Source organism: Triticum dicoccoides, chromosome 2A, assembly GCF_002162155.2.
Source record: "Triticum dicoccoides isolate Atlit2015 ecotype Zavitan chromosome 2A, WEW_v2.0, whole genome shotgun sequence".
Taxonomy (NCBI): domain Eukaryota; kingdom Viridiplantae; phylum Streptophyta; class Magnoliopsida; order Poales; family Poaceae; genus Triticum; species Triticum dicoccoides.
The window spans coordinates 671,514,767-671,538,253 of NC_041382.1; the positions used below are offsets into that span (position 1 = coordinate 671,514,767).

The 23,487-nt window shown below is 44.5% G+C and overlaps 1 protein-coding gene across 1 annotated transcript in view; it reads left to right on the plus strand.

The window, feature by feature from the left end:
* The window catches only part of LOC119358074 (1,2-dihydroxy-3-keto-5-methylthiopentene dioxygenase 4-like), a 132,030-nt gene that overhangs the window by 9,055 nt on the left and 99,488 nt on the right, over window positions 1-23,487 (plus strand). The gene's annotated exons all lie outside the window — the stretch shown is intronic.

Below are 23,487 nucleotides of genomic sequence, written 5' to 3' on the forward strand. Positions count from 1 at the left end.
CATGGCCGGCTTCTTGGAGTCGGCCTTCTCAGGAGGGCTAAAGTCGGACCGCCTTCCGAAAGCCGGCCTGGGCTGTAGCCAGCTAGGGGAAGGCAGCCCCATGTCTTGGATTCTTGAGAGCCGGGCGGGCTCGTAACTTTTTCAGAACTGCCAGGGGAGGCCGGCTAGGCTACCCATGGCTATTTACTCCGACAGACACCAAAAAGTCAAAGCTTGGGGATGCCTCGGAAGGCATCCCCTCTTTTCGTCCACTTCCATCGGCAATTTACTTGGAGCTATATTTTTATTCACCAACATGATATGTGTTTTGCTTGGAGCGTCTTGTGTTATTTGTGTCTTTGTTTGTTAGTATGCCACAATCATCCTTGCTGTACACACCTTTTGGGAGAGCCATACATGAATTAAAATTTGATAGAATACTCTATGTGCTTCACTTATATCCTTTGAGCTAGATAATTTTGCTCTATGTGCTTCACTTATATCATTTGAGCTAGATAATTTTACTCTATGAGCTTCACTTATATCTTTTGAGCTAGATAATTTTACTCTATGTGCTTCAGTTAGATATTTTAGAGCATGGTGGTGGATTCATTTTAAAGAAACTATTGATCTCTCATGCTTCACTTAAATTATTTTGAGAGTCTCTTAATAGCATGGTAATTTGCCTAATAATAATATGCTTGGTATTCAAGATTTGTGAAACTTTCTTTTGAGTGTGTTGAATACTAAGAAAAGATTGAAGCATGATAATTGTTTTGAGATATGGAGGTGATAATATTAAAGTCATGCTAGTTGAGTAGTTGTGAATTTAGAATACTTGTGTTGAAGTTTGTGATTCCCGTAGCATGCACGTATGGTGAACCATTATGTGATGAAGTCGGAGCATGATTTATTTATTGATTGTCTTCCTTATGAGTGGCGGTCGGGGACGAGCGATGGTCTTTTCCTACCAATCTATCCCCCTTTGCTCTGATAACTTCTAAATTTTTGCAATAAGTATATGAGTTCTTTAGGACTAATGTTGAGTCCATGGATTATACGCACTCCCACCCTTCCACCCTTGCTAACCTCTCTAATACCGTGCAACTTTCGCCGGTATCATACACCTACCATATGCCTTCCTCAAAACAGCCACCATACCTACCTATTATGGCATTTCCATAGCCATTCCGAGATATATTGCCATGCAACTTTCCACCATTTAGTTCATCATGACACATCCATCATTGTCATATTGCTTAGCATGATCATGTAGTTGACATAGTATTTGTGGCAAAGCCACTATTCATAATTCTTTCATACTTGTCACTCGTGATTCATTGCATATCCCGGTACACCGCCGGAGGCATTCATATAGAGTCATACTTTGTTTTAGTATCGAGTTGTAATCATTGAGTTGTAAATAAATAGAAGTGTGATGATCATCATTCAATAGAGCATTGTCCCAAAAAAAGGGGGGGAGGCCAAAGAAAAAAAAGAAGGCCCCAAAAAAGGGGTAATGCTACTATCCTTTTTTCCACACCTGTGCTTCAAAGTAGCGCCACGATATAGCATGTCTCATATATTGTGCTTCAAAGTAGCACCATGTTCTTCATATAGAGAGTCTCATATGTTGTCAATTTCATATACTAGTGGGAATTTTACGTTATAGAACTTGTCTTGTATATTCCAATGATGGGCTTCCTCAAATTGCCCTAGGTCTTCGTGAGCAAGCAAGTTGGATGCACACCCACTAGTTTCTTTTGTTGAGCTTTCATACATTTATAGCTCTAGTGCATCCGTTGCATGGCAATCCCTACTCACTCACATTGATATCTATTGATGGGCATCTCCATAGCCCATTGATACGCCTAGTTGATGTGAGACTATCTTCTCCATTTTATCTTCTCCACAACCACCATTCTATTCCACCTATAGTGCTATATCCATGGCTCACGCTCATGTATTGCTAGAAGATTGAGCAAGTTTTGAAAAAGTTAGAGTATGAAACAATTGCTTGGCTTGTCATCGGGGTTGTGCGTGATTTAAATACTTTGTGTGGGGAAGATGGAGCATAGCCAGGCTATATGATTTTGTAGGGATAACTTTCTTTGGCCATGTTATTTTGAGAAGACATAATTGCTTTGTTAGTATGCTTGAAGTATTATTATTTTCTATGTCAATATAAACTTTTGTCTTGAATCTTTCTAATCTAAATATTCATACCACAATTAAGAAGATTTGCATTGAAATTATGCCAAGTAGCACTACGCATCAAAAATTCTCTTTTTATCATTTACCTACTCGAGGACGAGCAGGAATTAAGCTTGGGGATGCCTGATATGTCTCCAACTTATCTATAATTTTTTATTGCTCCATGATATATTATCTACTGTTTTGGACTATATTGGGCTTTATTTTCCACTTTTATATTATTTTTGGGACTAACCTATTAACCAGAGGCCCAACCCAGAATTGCTATTTTTTTGCCTATTTCAGTGTTTCGGATAAACAAAATATCAAATGGAGTCCAAACGGAATAAAATATTCGGAAATGTCATTTTCTCACCGAATGTGATCCAGGAGACTTGGACCCTACTGCAAGGGATCAAAGAGGTGGTCACGAGGGTGGGGGCGCCCCCTAGGGCCCGCCCCCTCCCTCGTGGGCCCCTCGGTGCTCCACCGACGTACTCCTTCCTCCTATATATACACACGTACCCTCAAACAATCAGAACAGGAGCCAAAAACCTAATTCCACCGCCGCAACTTTCTGTATCCACGAGATCCCATCTTGGGGCCTGTTTCGGAGCTTCGCCGGAAGAGGAACGTCATCACGGAGGGCTTCTACATCATCCTAGCCCCTCCGATGAAGTGTGTGTAGTTTACCTCAGACCTTCGGGTCCATAGTTAGTAGCTAGATGGCTTCTTCTCTCTCTTTGAATCTCAATACAAAGTTCTCCCCCTCTCTTGTGGAGATCTATTCGATGTAATCTTCTTTTTGCGGTGTGTTTGTTGAGACCTATGAATTGTGGGTTTATGATCAAGTCTATCTATGAATAATATTTGAATCTTCTCTGAATTCTTTTATGCATGATTGGTTATCTTTGCAAGGCTCTTCGAATTATCCGTTTGGTTTGGCCAACTAGATTGGTAGTTCTTGCCATGGGAGAAGTGCTCTGCTTTGGGTTTGATCTTGTGGTGTCCTTACCCAGTGACAGAAGTGGCAGCAAGGCACGTATTGTATCGTTGCCATCGAGGATAACAAGATGGGGTTTATTTCATATTGCATGAATTTATCTCTCTACATCATGTCATCTTGCTTAAGGCGTTACTCTGTTTTTAACTTAATACTCTAGATGCATGCTGGATAGCGGTCGATGAGTGGAGTAATACTAGTAGATGCAGAATCGTTTCGATCTACTTGTCACGGACGTGATGCCTATATACATGATCATGCCTAGATATTCTCATAATTATGCACAATTCTATCAATTGCTCAATAGTAATTTGTTCACCCACCGTAGAATACTTATGCTCTTGAGAGAAGCCACTAGTGAAACCTATGGCCCCGGGTCTATTCTGATCATATCAATCTCCATTACTTTTATATTGGTTTGCTATTTACTTTGCCTTTACTTTTTACTTTGCATCTTTATATCAAAAATACCAAAAATATTCTATCTATCAGATCTCACTCTCCTAAGTGACCCTGAAGGGCTTGACAACCCCTAATCGCGTTGGTTGCGAGTAGCTATTGCTTTGTGCAGGTATGAGTGACTTGAACGTGGGCTCCTACTGGATTGATACCTTGGTTCTCAAAAACTAAGGGAAATACTTACGCTACTCGGCTGCATCATCCCTTCCTCTTTGGGGAAAACCAACGCAAGCTCAAGACTCAAGACGTAGCATGGGTTATCAAGATCAATAGCAGGTTAAATTTCTATATTATTATCATTACTAGGTTGAGCATCATCATGAACATTATCATTAACATTATTACTGGTTTCAGGTTCATTACCAGATTGAGTTTCAGCATCAGAAATAGAAATATCATTTGGATTCTCAGGTGTTTCAACAATAGGATCACTAGAAGCATGCAAAGTCCTATCATTTTTATTTTTCTTCTTTTTAGACGAACTAGGTGCATCTATATTATTTCTCTGAGAATCTTGCTCAATTCTCTTAGGATGGCCTTCAGGATACAAAGGTTCCTGAGTCATTTTACCACCTCTAGTGATAACTCTAACAGCATTATCATTATCTTTACTATTCAATTCATTGAGAAAATCATTTTGAGCTTTAAGTACTTGTTCTACTTGAGTGGAAACCATAGAAGCATGTTTACTAATAAGTTTAAGTTCACCTTTAACATTAGCCATATAATCACCCGAGTGTTCAAGCATATTTGAATTGTATTTCAATTGTCTACCAAAATAAGCATTAAAATCTTCTTGCTTAGCCATACATTTATCAAACTCATCTAAGCATGGGCTAGCAAATTTAGTAAATGGGAATACAGCTTTATCATATCTATTGAGAGAATTTACCTTTACTACCTGTGTCGGGTTATCAAGACCATGAGTTTCTTCAATGGGTAATGGATTAAGATTATATGTTTCTTCAACAGGCGGTAAATTAAGATCATGTATTTCTTCAATAGGAGGTAAATTCTTAACATCTTCAGCTTCAATACCTTTTTCTTTCATAGATTTCTTTGCCTCTTGCATATCTTCAGGACTGAGAAATAGAATACCCCTCTTCTTTGGAGTTGGTTTAAGAATAGGCTCAGGAATTGGCTCCGTAGGTGTCCAATTATTTTCATTTGTCAACATATTATTCAATAGAATTTCAGCTTCATCCGGTGTCCTTTCCCTGAAAACAGAACCAGCACAACTATCCAGGTAATCTCTAGAGGCATCGGTTAGTCCATTGTAAAAGATATCAAGTATATCATTTTTCTGAAGAGGATGATCAGGTAAAGCATTAAGTAATTGGAGAAGCCTCCCCCAAGCTTGTGGGGGAGACTCTCTTCTTCAATTTGCACAAAATTATATATATCCCTTAAAGCAGCTTGTTTCTTATGAGCAGGGAAATATTTAGCAGAGAAGTAATAAATCATTTCCTGGGGACTACGCTCACAACCAGGATCAAGAGAATTAAACCATATCTTAGCATCACCCTTTAATGAGAACGGAAATATTTTAAGAATGTAAAAGTAACGAGTTCTCTCATATTTAGTGAACAGGGTGGCTATATCATTCTGTTTAGTAAGATGTGCCACAACAGTTTCAGAGTCATAACCATGAAAAGGATCAGATTCAACCAAAGTAATTATATCAGGATCAATAGAGAATTCATAATCCTTATCAGTAACAAAGATAGGTGAAGTAGCAAAAGCAGGGTCAGGTTTCATTCTAGCATTTAGAGATTGCTTACTCCATTTAGCTAATAACCTTTTGAGTTCGTTTCTATTTTTGCAAGCTAAAATAGCTAAAGAAGCTTCTTGATCCAAAACATAACCCTTAGGAATAAGAAGTGATTCTTCATCATCACTTTCATCGGTATCATTAGATTCAATATTTTCTATCTCTCTAGCCCTAGCAAGTTGTTCCTCAAGAAAATCACTAAGTGGCATAGTAGTATCTGGCATAGAGGTAGTTTCATCATAAGTATCATGCATAGCAGAAGTGGCTTCATCAATAACATGCGACATATCAAAACGAATAGCAGAAGCAGGTGTAGGTGTCGCAAACTTACTCATAACAGAAGGTGAATCAAGTGTAGAGCTAGATGGTAGTTCCTTACCTCCCCTCGTGGTTGAGGGATAGATCTTGGTTTTTATATCTCTCAACTTCTTCATAATGATAAACAGATATATATCCCAAGTGACTCAAAGAATAGAGTTATGCTCCCCGGCAACGGTGCTAGAAAATAGTCTTGATAACCCACAAGTATAGGGGATCGCAACAGTTTTCGTGGGTAGAGTATTCAACCCAAATTTATTGATTCGACACAAGGGGAGCCAAAGAATATTCTCAAGTATTAGCAGCTGAGTTGTCAATTCAACCACACCTGGAAACTTAATATCTGCAGCAAAGTGTTTAGTAGCAAAGTAATATGATAGTGGTGATAAGGGTAGAAAAAGGTAACAATAGTAAAAGTAATGTTTTGGTATTTTGTAGTGATGATAGCAATAGCAACGGGAAAGTAAATAAGCGAAGAACAATATATGGAAATCACGTAGGCAATGGATCTATGATGGAGAATTATGTCGGATGCGGTTCATCATGTAACAGTCATAACCTAGGGTGACACAGAACTAGCTCCAGTTCATTGATATAATGTAGGCATGTATTCCGAATATAGTCATACGTGCTTGTGGAAAAGAACTTGCATGACATCTTTTGTCCTACCCTCCCGTGGCAGCGGGGTCCTTGCAGAAACTAAGGGATATTAAGGCCTCCTTTTAATAGAGAACTGGAACAAAGCATTAACACATAGTGAATATATGAACTCCTCAAACTACGGTCATCACCGGTAAGTATCCCGATTATTGTCACTTCGGGGTTAATAGATCATAACACATAATAGGTGACTATAGATAGGGATGGCAATGGGTCGGGTTTGGGGCAGGTGGAGCTGGTCCAAATCCAACCCATGACCCATCTTCCCACCCTATGCCCATCCACCAAATTATCCATGGGTACAACTTGTGCCCATGCCCAAACCCGCTGGATACCCACATACCCATGGATCTCCATGGACATAGAAAGTCAGCATGAAGCCTTCACAAAGATCAAATTAACTTATCATCATTCACTCACAAATGACAACATAAACTACATGCATAAGTAGGAAACAAGTAATACGATGAGTCCTTAAGTGTGACATACCAGAGGTTGATTCTGCAACATATAGCTTATGGCACTAGTTGCATATTGCCTGCCATTGCCAATTGATCCACTCTTTCTACTGTCACTAGCATATGGCCCCACATGTCATACGGGTATCCATTGGATATCCATGGAGCACAAACTATAACCGTGCCCAATCCGACTGTTCGTGGGTATCCATATCCACGGACCCATGGGCAGAAATGCGCTCCATACCCTTACCCAACTGGGTCGGGTATCTCACCCCCACTAAACAAGGATCTCGTCTCGAGATTCAAGCGTAGGGTAAGGTGAAAAGTAAACGCAACTAGTATAATTTTCACGATCCAGGGTGCACTTTATCAAAGCGTTGATTCGATCACCATCTTTGTCTCGAAGTCTTGCTCTGAGAACTCCAACTAACATGACAACGAGAGGAAAGGAAAGATCCTAAAAGAATGGTTCTTCTCGAAGGTCGACAACTCAGGATTAACTCACGGAATGAGACATAGCAACATCTCTCGAGCTGAGAGGCGAAGCACACATCCATAGGAATGGAGTGAAGCAGATGACGAAGGTTCACTAGGTAGACCACAATTTCACGCTTAAGAAGGTGGTAATCGATTGTCAACGTAGCGAGGAGTTGAGTTGCCATGATACCATAACGATACACCTTAGGGAAGGTGACTCGTAGAGATATCCCCTTAAGTGGCAAAAAGAATTACCTTTGATATAGAGATCATTGAAACTCTTTAAACCAGCCTAAGGTAATTCTCGAGCGATCATTTGGAGGGGGTCGGTAGAATGGCATACTCGGACTTGGATGAGGTGGATTACCTTGTTGAAGACAACGTAATGGATGAATTTGCTTACCACCGGAAATGGAAGAGACCCGTGGTAGAATGGCACATTGGCGGTGCAAGTTGGGAACAAAATGCAAATGCTGGGAATGATTCTGGTAACTGGGGAAGAACCCAACATTAGAGAGTGAATTCACTGTTTGAATAGGTCATAGCATTGCCGAGGAAACTGAGAGCAAACCCAGTTAGTGCCGATGATAACACCTAGCGCTTGTGCGTGCTCTCAAGAACTTGAGCATTTCCATATTCATCAAGGTTTTACCAACATCCGTGTCAAGGGTGCTGACAACACAACATACTACCATGATGAATAGCGATGGACGATGCAGATGCGAAGGAGGATAACACTTTCTCAGATTTCACCTTAGCGAGGCCAAGCAAATAAAATCTGGATGATCGACCGAGAGACATTTAGCACTCCGCTTCTAATGTTCTCCTTGATGTGCTAGCGTAATCCACCCATAGATATGGTTTGATATCTAGAACATCAAGTAAAAAGGTCGGACTTCGGAACACAGAAATCCATAGGGGCAACTAGGGAGTAATCCTACGAAATCCCTATGGGGAGGTGGCCAACTTCCTCAAACAAGATACTATAATAATAGGTCTACCGGATGGGTGTGTTGGCCACGACATCCACCTTGTCGGTTATTGAGAGACCAATATTATAATTCTTGGGAAATGTTCCAACCATCACATCTGCCTGAGATTCAGATCTGGTTGGTGTCAGGATATCCCAGACTCATCAAGTCTAGAAGAAAAATGAAAGTTTGCAACACAAATCGACGAGATAATGTTGCGGGATTCTCGGGGAGTGAGCTACGATAGTAAGCTCCAAAACATGAGCTGGTTCTGCTACAAACATGCGAACACGTTGTCCCAGACAAGCATGGCCACGTAGCAGTCTTATAATTAAACACTACCGAGTTCAGGTGGAGAACCATCATCGAGGATATCGAAGTCTTTACGCAAGTCCATGGATTAGATCCCAAGCATAGACTTCTTTTCCTTGAACAAGTCAATCAGTGGCTTAGTGTGCTAGGGACACATATAGAATGAAGGTTGCAAGTCTCCAGACTACAGAATACTTCGCACGTGTGCATGACTGATTTGGGATGATTCCAGAGGAAGCAAAACTAACTTTCTCAAATCCACGGCGGCAACTTTCACCAAATGCACGTGTATAAGAGGAAGTCACTCCTTTCATCAAACATGTACTTCATGAGTTAGCATGAAGAGATGCTTTCAAAAGTTTCCAACACTAGCTTAATGTTCAACAAAATCATGGAGGAGATAAGGATGTTGTCAATGGGCTCAACAACAATTCATCTAGGTTTCCTTTTAAAAGGAATTCCATAGTTAAGTGAACACGGTGATAGCATTGGTCAGACCAAAGATGTAATGGTGTATGCTCGAGGGATCAACCACGAATAAGACAACATTACGAGCATCATTGGTACTGGTTTGATTTGACGATAGCCCACACTCAAATCAAAGGATTGATAAGACAATAGGTCCAGCAACTGATCACAGGGACCAACCGATGAAGATATCATCTTTCTTCAACACACACTACACAAGATTATCCCTTTGGAACGAACTAAGTCAGGCAAGCTTTTATCCTCCAACTCTCCAAGTTGTTGTCTAGCTTAACCAACTAGCTCAGGGATATCTAACACCGATTCTTGGAGAGAAGGTGGTTCACAAGAAACCAACTTGATCACGAGCTCAACATAACGGTCAGGTGACGACCTGGTGATACTTCCGAGAAGATATTCAGAAAATCATGAACCACCGGTATGTTACTAAGCTCGAGAACAATCTCGCTTTTGAGGGAAAGACGATATGATCAAATGAGTGAGGACTTGACAAGATCCTAACTCATCAATCGAGGGGTGCACCGAAATAAGGACTAGGTAGCACGATCAGTCTTAGAAGGATGATTCAAAAACCAACATACTAAGAATAAGATTATTGTCCATTAACTACAGTATTGATTTCACACGCCATGATTCATTTGTCGGCATTCCGGTTACAATAACACGGAAACCAAGAAATTATCAATGATGATCAGAAGTATTACTGCGTCAAGAATTCATAAGATGGTGTGCAATTCCCATGATATTCCTGATATAAAGATGGTAATACTTCAAGGTAGAACAGACCAGAAGCTGGATTGCATCTGATTTGTGGAAGACAACTTCTTTGACCCGATCCTGGATATGGATGAGGTACTGGAGTTTGTTTCTCCAAGTCATTCAGGACAGAATGGCTTGACGGGCCACAAGAGTAATAGGCCTCGATACACGAATGCACGCATACTCTTGACTATCAATTGACAGACGAAGGTCAGTAGACAACTAAAGCGGGACAACTCAAAGGAACATATAACTTTCTGAGTTGTGGATGCATAGATTAGTATGTCGAATCAGGTTCAACAGGTTTCTTCCGGATAACCCATGCAGAAAGGTAGAACTGGCAGAGTCACGATTTATGAATGGAGAACTCATCGAGAGCACTCTTGTTGTCATCTTTTGGTTCAGAAGAACTCCTGCCAAGAATGGTTCATGGTAATTGGAAGAAGATACCACGGACTTCAAGGACTATCGCAAAGGTTACTAATATCCTAAAGGCACTAGCAATTACTATCAACATGAAGTAGGTAGAGTGAATCTCGGGTTCAAGAACCCAGGAACAGAATACCTATTACTAAGTAGCATCACGGGATGCTTTCGAGAATGATGGCCAGAATCATCACACTGGGAACACAAATCATGGCTAAATTACTAGATGATCCTCTAAGCACTTAGTGTCATAATAATAATTCCAACATATATGTCGAGGTAATAATTACCTCAACACACCGATTAGTGTGGTTAATCTGGCCCAAAGGAACATCGAAGCGGGAGGAAGGAATTTGCAAATGCATCAGACTACTTAGAAACCTGGGATGACTCTGACAGCATAACGGCTGTAAATGCTCAGAAAAGATTTGAGACATTCACAAAAATGGTGGCATAACCACTCAGAAGCACAATATCAAGGTTTCGAGATCAATAATTAACATACAGAGGTAGAAACTGAACTCAAGCTTAAATCCAACAATCTTATAAGTCTACGGATTAGTAACACGTGATCCTGATAGAAAGAAGAGAAAGCCTAGTTTCTTAACCCCGTAGGAAAGATAAGATGACTCAGATCAGAAGGGCATGAGGTATAAGGAGTAAAAAGAGCCTTACGTTCCATCCCACAATCAATTCCCTTATATAACTAAAGAATTTCTAGACTCAACTTCGACCAGTTTGGCTTGGTAATCCTACAGGCAGTCAAGCTCTGATACCAGCGCTGTCAGGACCCCGACTCAATGTCACATCGATCTAGCATGTAACACCTCATATCACTTTGCGGCCTCACGCACGGTATTCCCACGGGTGTCGCCTTACCTTTGCCCGGGACCGTTTGCGTCTTTTGGCACACGTATATGATAGTGTCGCTAGCATCCATATGATAAGGAGCCCGGGCTGACATGGCTAGTCGTAAACCCAAAGTGGCATAGACTTACAGGGACAGGCATCCATGACCCAGCATCGAACGTGTCGGTCATCAGCGAGTGAATCCAGGCTGTAGCACTGGGCTAGCAGGACTCCGGCGAACCGGGCTGTAGCGGGCTAACAGGACTCCGGTATTCATCGCGTGACATTTCCCCGAAGGGACAGACACAGGAACGAAGAAGGACACATGCCGGCCAGCCTAAGTGTTCCGGAGCAGTAGCAAGCTACCATGGCTCGGTGGAAACACTAGGAGACATTTCTCGGTAAGAGAGGCTACTAAAGATAAACAACTAGATGGTCAGATCCCACACATACCAAGCATTTCAATAGCATACACACAATATGCTCGATATGTGCAGATACAACATGGCATCACAACATGACTCTACGACTCAAGTAATTTATTCAATAGGCTCCGGGGAGCGAGATATTACAAACCTGGGTCTCATGACCCAACATTCAGAGCATACAAAACAAAGCACAAACGGAAGCTATCATGTCTGAGTACAGACATCTATAAATGAAAAAGGCTGAGAAGCCTGACTATCTACCAGATCCTGCCGAGGGCTCAAGATCGTAGCTGAGGTAACAAGCTAAACGTCGAAGACCACGTGGAACTAATAGTGAGACCGAAGTCTCTCTGCAAAAACATAAAATAGGCAAACGTGAGTACAATTGTACCCAGCAAGACTTACATCAGAACTAACTACAAATGCATCATTATCAACAAAGGGGATGGTGGGGTTTAACTGCAGCAAGCCAGCTTTGACTCGGTGGCTATCCTGAACTATGACTGCAAGTAACTCTTTTGAGGTGGCGCACACGAGTCCACATATTCACCATATCAATACACCACTATGGATCCGCTCCCGTCTCCCTACGAGAACGCCATCCATAGCACTCACGCTTATCTTGCGTATTTTAGAGTATCCACTTTCACTTGTCTATGAACTGATATAAGCAACCCAGAAGTCCTTTACCGCGGACACGGCTATTCGAATAGATCATATTAACCCTGCAGGGGTGTACTTCTTCACACACGCTCTCACCACTTACCGCCGTTTACACGATATGTACTCGGCAACCTTCAAGCAGAAGCCCAACGTGGGTGTCGGCCACGGCCTGCCTAAACACTCGAGTCTCTAGTCCAGGTTTATCGCCTATTCGGGTTCCATCCATGAGGAGATCCGGCCGGAGTTTCGCTCACAGCCCCAAACGATGTGAACAGGGTTCCGTGACACCAAACGGGCGCCCGGTTTACCCGGCCACGTGCCTACCGCATCACAGCCCACCCCTACGGTCAGCGCTGCGCACGGCCTCCAGCATACTACAAACACCAGAAACTACTTGCAACTCCTGGACAGAGGACAAGGGTGATTAAGAAGCCGAGAGGGTCCATTGGTTTCGGGCCCAATGCGTGGTAGTAGCTGAATCATGGATCACAAACACAGAACTCAGTTCCTGAGGACGGCTGCAATGAGACAACCCACCATGTACTCCTACATGGCCTCTCACCGCTACCTTTACCAAATCGTATTCACACCCTTAGCTCACACACAGTAGGACATGTTCACACACCTCTGATTCATCCCCGATGAATCAGACCTGACTCAACTCTAAGCAGTAGCAGGCATGACAAACAAGCATGAATGAGTAGGCACATCAGGGCTCAAACAACTCCTACTCATGCTAGTGGGTTTCATCTATTTACTGTGGCAATGACAGGTCATGCAAAGGATAAAGGGGTTCAGCTACCGCAGCAAGTAACAGATGAATCGGTGTTGTCCTAATGCAGTAAAAGAGAGCAGGAGCGAGAGAGTAGGATTGTATCGGAATGAACAAGGGGGTTTTGCTTGCCTGGCACTTCTGAAGATAGCATTGAGTCTTCATCAGTGTCAACGATCACATCATCGGTATCACGTCTATCGCGAGGGGACAATTACCGGCAACACAGAAGGGAACACAATCAATGCAATGCACAATATGATGCATGATCATGACATGGCAAAATGAATGTGTTTTGAGCTAATGCAACTAAAACCAGATTAAATGAAGTTGGTTTGAATCCCAGATTTCAAATTCAAACTCCATATGTGGTTATTTAAATGTCATTCACTTCATTTGCCCTAAACAGTAGTGATAAGTTGTTCTAACATGCATGAAAATGGTACAGATGGATTCCTTGAATTTTTCTGATAATTTTTCATATATAAATTATTTAATTTGGAGTTACGGTTAATTTTCTATGATTTATTGAAGTTTTAGCTATTTTCTGAAATTAATAAATCATTTTTGATTTATTTTAATTCCAGAAAGGAATTATTGCGTCAGCACTAGGTCATGCTGACCTCAGCATAGTCAACAGGGGCTGGTCCGGGTCAAACCTGACCAGTGGGGCCCACTGGTCAGTGACACAGGTTAACAGGGGGGTTTATTTTAGTTTAATTAAGGATTAGGGCACTAGGGCCCACATGTCAGTGGCTCTGGGGTTAGATTAGGTGGTGATTAGCTTAAGCTAATCACCTGATGGCGGGGGCCCACCTGTCAGTGTCAGCAGAGGGGGGGTAGTTAAAATAAAATAACTAAACTAATTAACAGGGGGGGCTGGCCCCACCTGTCATCGACCCAGAGAGGGGGGGGGTGTGTCCCGCCGTGGTCAACGTGGTCAGACCCATCGGCGGCTTGACGCCGGCGAGGCCAGACGCGGTGGTGCGCGTCGGAAACCCACTACAGGGGCTCTTTTGGCGCGCAGGGAGCAGCTACGGGGAGAGGGTGGAGTGGCGCATCCAACGGTGGCGGTGGCGGAGGCTGGGGTGGCCGGAGCTGCCGGCGGCGACCTCTTTTGCGGCTGCCGGAGCTCGGGTGTTCGCGGGACCGGCGCTGCGGTGTGCAAACAAGACGGTGGTCGCGCTAGTTTTACTCTACGGAACGCAACGAGTGCAACGGACGCAGGCGTGGGACCAAAAGGTCACCGGAGCTTCACCGGCGACGAGCCCGTGCGGCAGAGCGTCTCGGCTCCGGTAGAGGGGGCGGCTAGAGCTCGAAATCGAGCTTGGGGTTAGGGGGAAACGGAGCAGGGACTCACGGGGATCGTGCAGGGAGGGTCAGCAAGCTCGGGGGCGCGCCGGAGTGGCCGAATTCGACGGAGAAGATCCTCGGCGGCCGGCGAGGGGGAAAACGTCGGGGGCGGCGTTCCGGGGCTCTTCTGGTCGCGTGAGACGACGAGGAGGACGAGGGAGGACTTGCGGAGCTCTGGGAGGCGTCGGGGAGGCGAGAGGGGGATGGTGGCCGCGGCGAACGGCGTCGGTGGCGACGGCTGTGTTCGGGTTCGGGCGAGAGAGAAAGAGCAGAGGGGCGGGGCCTCGAGGAAGAGTGAGAGGGGTCCGAGGGGCTGCGTGGCGTCGCGGGAGGGAACCAGGGGAGGAGGAGGCAGCCAGGCAGGGAGGAGGTGGCCGGGGCGCGTGGCCGCGCGCGCCGGGCGCGTGCCCGCGTCCTTCTGGCGAGGGAAGAAGACGACAGGGGGGTAGCGGTGGCGGGCTGGGCCAGCGGGAGGAGCTGGGCCGGGCAGGTAAGCAGGTAAGTGGCCCAGGTGGCCGTCTCCCTTTTTATTTTTGCTCTGTTTTGTTTTTTTAATCATTGTTTTCTATTTGTTTCAATCTGTTTTGATTTAGTTCAAACACTAAATCATTTTTGTTTCTTCCAATAGTTTTTGCAGGGACTGAAGTAATATTCTAGAGCCCCTCACAAAATATCAGAATTATTGAAGCATTAAAAATATATATAACATATATTTGCTCCAACTCAAATACAATATATATTAGTTCAAAGATCCAAAATGACATGGAAAAATGTGCATCATCTCTGGTTACTGTTTCCAGCATTTTTCCAAAGATGATGAACATTTTTGAAAGCCACTTGGATTGACTGAAAATATTTTAGGTGAACCTGGTGAATTCTTAAAATGCTAGGGTTTGGACAATCCCCATTTCAACTTTCTATAAAAGTAAACATGATGCATCACCAAAGGCTAGTACTAGTGCAATGCCAGAAGCTAGGGATGTGACAGGGTATCCATGGGTATCCAGATCCATGGATAAAATTGCCATCCCTAACTATAGACTTGCAAGATAGGATCAAGAACACTCATATATTGATGAAAACATAATAGGTTCAAATCTGAAATCATGGCACTCGGGCCCTAGTGACAAGCATTAAGCATAGCAAAGTCATAGCAACATCAATCTCAGAACCTAGTGGACACTAGGGATCAAACCCTAACAAAACTAACTCGACTACATGATAGATCCCATCCAACCCATCACCGTCTAGCAAGCCTACAATGGAATTACTCACGCACGGCGGTGAGCATCATGAAATTGGTGGTGGAGGATGGTTGATGATGATGATGGCAACGGATTCCCCTCTCCGGAGCCCCGAACGGACTCCAGATCAGCCCTCCCGAGAGGTTTTAGGGATTGGCGGCGGCTCCGTATCGTAAAATGCGATGATTTCTTCTCCCTGATTTTTTTCTCCCCGAAACTCAATATATGGAGTTGGAGTTGGAGTCGGAGAGTCAACAGGGGGCCCGTGAGGTAGGGGGCGCGCCCCCCACCCTCGTGGAGAGGTGGTGGGCCCCCTGGCCTTCATCTTTTGCAGGTATTTTTCTTATTTTTTGAAAAGTGGCTCCGTGAAGTTTCAGGTCATTCCCAGAATGTTTGCTCCTGCACATAAATAACACCATGGTAATTCTGCTGAAAACAGCGTCAGTCCGGGTTAGTTCCATTCAAATCATGCAAGTTAGAGTCCAAAACAAGGGCAAAAGTGTTTGGAAAAGTAGATACGTTGGATACGTATCCGTAATATTTTCCTATATTTTGATTGCTTACATGAAAGCCTGTTAGGAGGCTGGCACAAGCTTCGGTTAGTCCGTTTTTTACGGACCGAACATTCTCGATCACCGCACTCATGATAGTGCGGTGCTCTTCATCGATGGAAGCGCCGCGAAGCGCTTCCAGCAAGTTGTCATGTGCCTCTGGATGGACAGAGGCCACCGGCATGGGCGGCTTGCCCCTCTTAACAGGGGGTCGCCCGGCGGAGTCCGGAACCACCGAAGGTTCTGGCACAATGCTCGGCTGGGGGCTGAACTTGGAGCTCGTGGGAGTCTTGCTCCCTTTGCGCCCAGGGTCTGAAAGGTCGCCTCGAGGCGCCCCCAGGACTGCCTCCCCTCAGCTCGGTGCCTTTTGAGACAACACCTCGATGTTGTCTGTAGGGCAAGCGGTGGAGGCGATCGGAAGTGAATCGCTATTCATATCCGACGAGTCCAAAGAACCATCCGACAAAGATACGTCGAGACAGGCTCGGGATGGACTGCATAATCATATTCGGCGTAAGGAGAAGCAGTGCAGTAAAACATACCATCAATTACTATGGTATCCGGATATTTACGACTTCGCCAGGAGCTTGTCCCTGGGTAACCACTCGTCGTCACTGTGGGCGACCGTCATGGAGCAGTCCGGAAGGAGGGTCCTTCCCTTCTTGGACCCTTCGGCCTCCCCAGATGGGGCGGCCTTCCTTTTCTTGTCTCCCCTGGCTGGGGGGACAATTTTCCTCTTTCTCCTCCTCATTTTCGTGGGAGGAGTGCACATCGAAGTAATCGGACGATGAGTACGATATAACCTTGCGCCGGAGACCCTTTCGGGTCCCCATGGCCTTCTTCTTGGCCTTCTTCACCGGCACCTCGTAAGGCGCCGGAACCAACATCTCCGGTAGGAGAGCATCTGTAGGATCTTCAGGCAGGAGGGCTGGGCAATCGTTCTGCTCCGCTGTCTCTACCCAGTCCTGTTAATGGCATGGAAGCTTAGATCCCGCACATGATTAAACTGGGGCAAATAAATATCCTGTGAGATATAAAAACTTACGGATTGGCATTGCGCTGAGTCCGCGGTCCTCGGTAAGGGGAGGAGGTACCTCGGAGCCCTTGAACAGCACCTTCCAGACGTCCTTGTGCGTTGTGTCGAAGAGCTCTCGCAGCGTCTAGTGCTTGGCCGGGTCGAACTCCCACAAATTGAATACCCGTCGTTCACACAGGAGGATCCGGCGGAAGAGCATGACCTGGACCATGTTGACGAGCTTGATTTTCTTGCTCATCATGTTCTTGATGCAGGTCTAGAGTCCGGTCAGCTCTACCGGGGAACTCCAGGATAGGCCCTTCTCTTTCCAGGAAGTGAGCCGAGTGGGGATTCTGGATCGAAATTTGGGGGCCGCCACCTAGTTGGTGTCGTGCGGCTCGGTGATGTAGAACCACCCCGATTGCCACCCCTTTATGGTCTCCACATAGAAGCCTTCGATCTAGGTGACGTTAGGCATTTTGCCCAACATGGCGCATGCGCAATTTGCTTGCTAGTCGACCACCACCTTCGGTTTAACATTGAAGGTCTTCAGCCATAGGCCGAAGTGGGGCCTGATGTGGAGGAAGGCCTCGCACACGACAATAAACGCCGAGATGTTGAGGATGAAATTGGGGGCCAGATCATGAAAATCCAGCCCGTAGTAGAACATGAGCCCGCGGACAAACGGGTGAAGGGGAAATCCCAGTCCGCGGACAAAGTGGGTAAGGAAAACTACCCTCTCATGGGGTTCGGGCGTAGGGATGATCTGCCCCGCATCTGGCAGCCGGTGCGTGATGTCCGCGGCCAGATATCTGGCTTCCCGTAGCTTTGTGATGTTCTCCTCCGTGACGGAGCAGACCATCCACTTGCCTACCACTCCGGACATGCTTGGAGTGGTTTAAGGAGAAAGACGTGAACTTGGGCGCTGGAGCTCAAGTGTGCGAGAAAGGATAAGCAAGGAGGAAGAAGGCATGGGTAAAAAGGGTGAATCTTTGTCCCTTTATAAGGGCGGAAGAGGCGATGCGCCTCCCCACTTAAAATTGCTTATTCCCCGAAAGCCGTAATTGATGGCACGGTTGGGTTACCCATACCCGTATTGATGAGAATACCATGATAAGGGACACGATCTCTGCTTCGACAAGACGTTTCAAGAAAGCCGCCTCGTGATATGTGCAGTGCTGGTTGAGAAAAAGGTTCGAATAATTACCGGGCCATGGTATGATGTCATGCTATCAAATGTGTTAGTAGATTAGATTTGTGGAAATATTATTCTCTCTACGGTGGTATGTGGAACTTGTTTTGCAGAGCCGGACACTATCCTTGTGTTCAAAATCTTCTATGGAGTATTCAGAGGAAGAACCCGCCTTGCAATGCCGAAGACAAAACTGCGTGCCGGACTCATCATCATTGAAGCCTGCTTCAGGGGCTACTGAGGGAGTCCTAGATTAGGGGGTCTCTGGACAGCCAGACTATATCCTTTGGCCGGACTGTTGGACTATGAAGATACAAGATTGAAGACTTCGTCCCGTGTCCGGATGGGACTCTCCTTGGCGTGGAAGGCAAGCTTGGCAATATGGATATGTAGATCTCCCTTGCAACCGGCTCTGTGTAACCCTAGCCCCCTCCGGTGTCTATATAAACCGGAGGGTTTAGTCCGTAGGACGACATACAATCATACCATAGGCTAGCTTCTAGGGTTTAGCCTCTACGATCTCGTGGTAGATCAGCTCTTGTAATACTCATATCATCAAGATCAATCAAGCAGGACGTAGGGTATTACCTCCATCAAGAGGGCCCGAACCTGGGTAAACATCGTGTCCACCGCCTCCTGTTACCATCCGCCTTAGACGCACAGTTCGGGACCCCCTACCCGAGATCCACCGGTTTTGACACCGACAGCCGGCCTCCTCCTCCCTCCATCCTTTATATACGTGGCCAGGGGGCACCCCATAGACACAGAAGTTGATCATTGATCTCTTAGCCGTGTGCGGTGCCCCCCTCCACCATAATCCACCTCGGTCATGTCGTAGTGGTGCTTAGGAGAAGCCTTGTTCCGATAGCATCATCATCATCGTCATCACTCCGTCGTGCCGACGAATCTCTCCCTCGACACTCTGTTGGATCGTGACTTCGTGGAACGTCACCGAGCCGAACGTGTGCAGATCACGGAGGTGCCATACTTTCGGTACTAGGATCGGTCGATCATGAAGACGTACGACTACATCAACCGTGTTATCATAACTCTTCCGCTTACGGTCTATGAGGGTATGTAGACAATACTCTCCCCTCTCGTTGCTATGCATCACCATGATTTTGCGTGTGCGTAGGAAATTTTTGAAATTACTGTGTTCCCCAACAATCCGGGAGGGTGGACCCAAGATTTGTGAAAGGCGTCATGTCCTGACGCTATAGGGAAATGCAGGTTCGGACGTACGCTCGCGATATTGGGCCGCCGTAGAACATCCCATTCTCTTCAAGGACATCTTTCAAGATGATGGACGCAATTTCCTGCTGGCTCCGGTAGAAATCATTTCGAAGTTGATTATTCGGCACGACTCCAAAGGCTTCGGCCCATCTCTGGATATGGGTATCGGATGAAGATTTCATGCAAAGTGATTGCACATCCCTTCTGTACTCCATCATTAGATGGATGACATAGAATCCATCATTCTCACTTCTTGCTGGTTGCTGGATGCAACAAAAGTCAGTCTTGTGGCTGAAATAGAGCCCGGCCTTATTTGTTTTTTTGCATTGGATGTAGCCACCCCGCATGCTGAAGCCCATCATAGCTCTGTATAGAACATACTTTATGTGTGTGTAATCTTTCTTCTGTATGTTCTTTGACGGGTCCAAATATAGAGCGTGGGAGTAACACGGGTAAAGAACGATGAGAACGACACAACTACACCCCCGCTGCGCAAAATACACGATCAAGTTAGCCTCCATGCATGCAAAGTAATTATTGAAATGCACGAAAGGATGTATGTGTTATAGTGTTATCTGTGGATGACTTACCCGGGATGATAAGGTAGGAGAATCGTTTCTTTGTCCTTATTACTGAGCAAGAATTCTTCGATGTACTGACTCGCATATTGATGGTTGGCGTCATTGATTGAAAAGAATCCCTCATGCATGTAGTATGGGTCCACGACCACAAGACCGGTGACTTGCTCTCTCCTGACGATGTAGTTCATGTGCAGCGCATACAGGAGGACGAACGTAAAATCAAGTGTCCTCATTTAAAACATCTGGAATATGTAATCAAACCTCAGGAAGAAGAGGTCCGTGGGGCATGTGTGGACGTACATCTTGCAGCTTCTCGGCACATGAACCGTATAAAGTGGGTATCCTGGATCACCCGAGGTGAGGAGGCTTCTCTCTGTTGAAAGGACACGGACATGGAGTCTCCTGAGATCCCCTGTTATGGCAGCTAGTGCATTCGTGATACGTCTCCGTCGTATCTATAATTTTTGATTGTTCCATGCCAATATTCTACAACTTTCATTTACTTTTGGCAACTTTTTATATTATTTTGGGACTAACATATTGATCCAGTGCCCAGTGCCAGTTCCTGTCTGTTGCATGTTTTATGTTTCGCAGAATATCCATATCGAACGGAATCCAAACAGGATAAAAACGGACGGAGAATATTTTTGGAATATTTGGAGAATTCCGGAAGAAAAATCCATGCGAGATGGTGCCCGAGGTGGCAACGAGGCAGGGGGTGCGCCTACACCCCCTAGACGCGCCCCTGACCCTCGTGGGCCACCCGTAAGGCGGTTGATGCCCTTGTTCGGCCGCAAGAAAGCTAATTTTTGGTAAAAAAAACACGGCGAAAGTTTCAGTCCAATCGGAGTTATGGATGTCCATATATATACGAAACGGTGAAAGGGCATCATAACAGAACAGAGAACCAGAGAGAGACAGAGAGACAGATCCAATCTCGGAGGGGCTCTCGCCCCTCCCGTGCCATGGAGGCCAAGGACCAGAGGGGAAACCCTTCTCCCATCTAGGGAGGAGGTCAAGGAAGAAGAAGACGAAGGGCCCCCCTCTCCCCTTCTCTTCCGATGGCGCCGGAACGTTGTCGTGGCCATCATCATCATCACCGCGATCTACTCCAGCATCTCCGCCATCTTCACCAACATATCCATCACCTTCCCCCCTCTATCTACAGCGGTTCACTCTCCCGCAACCCGCCGTACCCTCTACTTGAACATGGTGCTTTATGCTTCATATTATTTTCCAATGATGTGTTGCCATCCTATGATGTCTGAGTAGATTTTCGTTGTCCTATCGGTGGTTGATGAATTTCTATGATTGATTTAATTTTCTTGTGGTTATGTTGCTGTCCTTTGGTGCCCATCATATGATGCGTGCATGGATCACACCATAGGGTTAGTTTTATGTTTATAGGACTATGTATCGGAGGGCAAGAGTGACAGAAGCTTCAACCTAGCATAGAAATTGATGCATACGGGATTGAAGGGGGACCAATATATCTGAATGCTCTGGTTGGATTTTACCTTAATGAACGTTAGTAGTTGCAGATGCTTGCTAATAGTTCCAATCATAAGTGCATAGAATTCCAAGTCAGGGATGACATGCTCCCACATAATACTTGGTAGCGGTCTAGTAAAGTAGTCAATTGCTTAGGGGCAATTTCGCAACTCCTACCACCACTTTTCCACACTCGCTATATTTACTTTATTGTGTCTTTACTTAAAAGCCCCTACTTTTTATTTACGTAATATTTATTATCTTGCAAACCTATCCAACAACACCTACAAAGTACTTCTAGTTTCATACTTGTTCTAGGTAAAGCGAACATGAAGCATGCGTGGAGTTGTATCGGTGGTCGGTAGAACTTGAGGGAATATTTGTTCTGCCTTTAGCTCCTCGTTGGGTTTGACACTCTTACTTATCGAAAACTGTTGTGATCCCTTATACATGTGGGTTATCAAGACCTTTTTCTGGCGCCGTTGCTAGGGAGCAATAGCGTGGGGTGAATATTCTCGTGTGTGCTTGTTTGCTTTATCACTAAGTAATTTTTATCTACTGTTCTTAGTTGTTTTCTATCTTTAATTATGGGTAGGAAACGCAAAATACCAAAAAAAATTAGTTGTACCTACTAAACCAATGGTTGAAGAACCACTCAAAATCTATCACACTTCTGAAGCTTATTACTTGGATCATCTTCGATCCCTATGTGCTCGTGCTGAAACCCCAACTAGCTTAGTTGAGGGCAAATCTTTAGATGAGCATGCTTGTTATGTGCGACACCGAATATCTGAAAAAGGGAAAAAATTACTGGGACAAATTTATCGTTTGCAATGCTATGCTTGGAATTTATGCGAAATATATGATATTACTTGTTGTTCTGAAAACCCTAAGAAACACCTTCCCTATCAATGTGAGTTTAATGATAATGGAATCGTATCTTCATATGCTAAGGGTGTTTATAGTTACTATGATGTTCAACAAATTGAAGAATTTGTTGCTTTTAAGGGTGCTTACGAAATTGCTTCTTTGATTGAAAAGTATGATGCTACTCTTTACAAATCTGAAAAATTTGCCATACTTAAAAATTGCTATGATAATTATGCTTCTAATGCCTATGTTAAACCATATATTGAGGACTACTCCGCTGTCCAAGAAGAGACTAATATTTTGCAGGAGTCTATGGAAGAAGAAATTGGTGAAACTGTGATCTCATTAGATGAAAAATATGAGGAGGGGAGCGAAGAACAAAAGGAGGAAGAGCGGATTAGCTACTCGTGCCCACCTTCTAATGAGAGTAACTCTTCAACTCATACATTGTTTAATTTCCCTTCGTGCTTACCGAAGGATGATTGCTATGATGATTGTTATGATCCCGTTGATTCTCTTGAAATATCCCTTTTTGATGATGCTTGCTATGCTTGTGGCCAAGATGCCAATATGAATTATGCTTATGGATATGAACTTGTTATAGTTCCTTATGTTAAACATGAAATTGTTGCTATTGCACCCACACATGGTAGTCCTACTATCTTTTTGAATTCTCCCGACTAAACTATATAAGAGAAGTTTGCCCTTATTAAGGATTATATTGATGGGTTGCCTTTTACCGTTGCACATGATGATTTTGATGAATATAATATGCATGTGCTTGCTGCTCCTACTTGCAATTATTATGAGAGAGGAACTATATCTCCACCTCTCTATGTTTCCAATATGATAAAATTGCAAGAAACTGTTTATACTATGCATTGGCCTTTACTATGTGTGCATGAATTATTCTTTTATGACATGCCGATGCATAGGAAGAGAGTTAGACTTCGTCACTACATTATATATG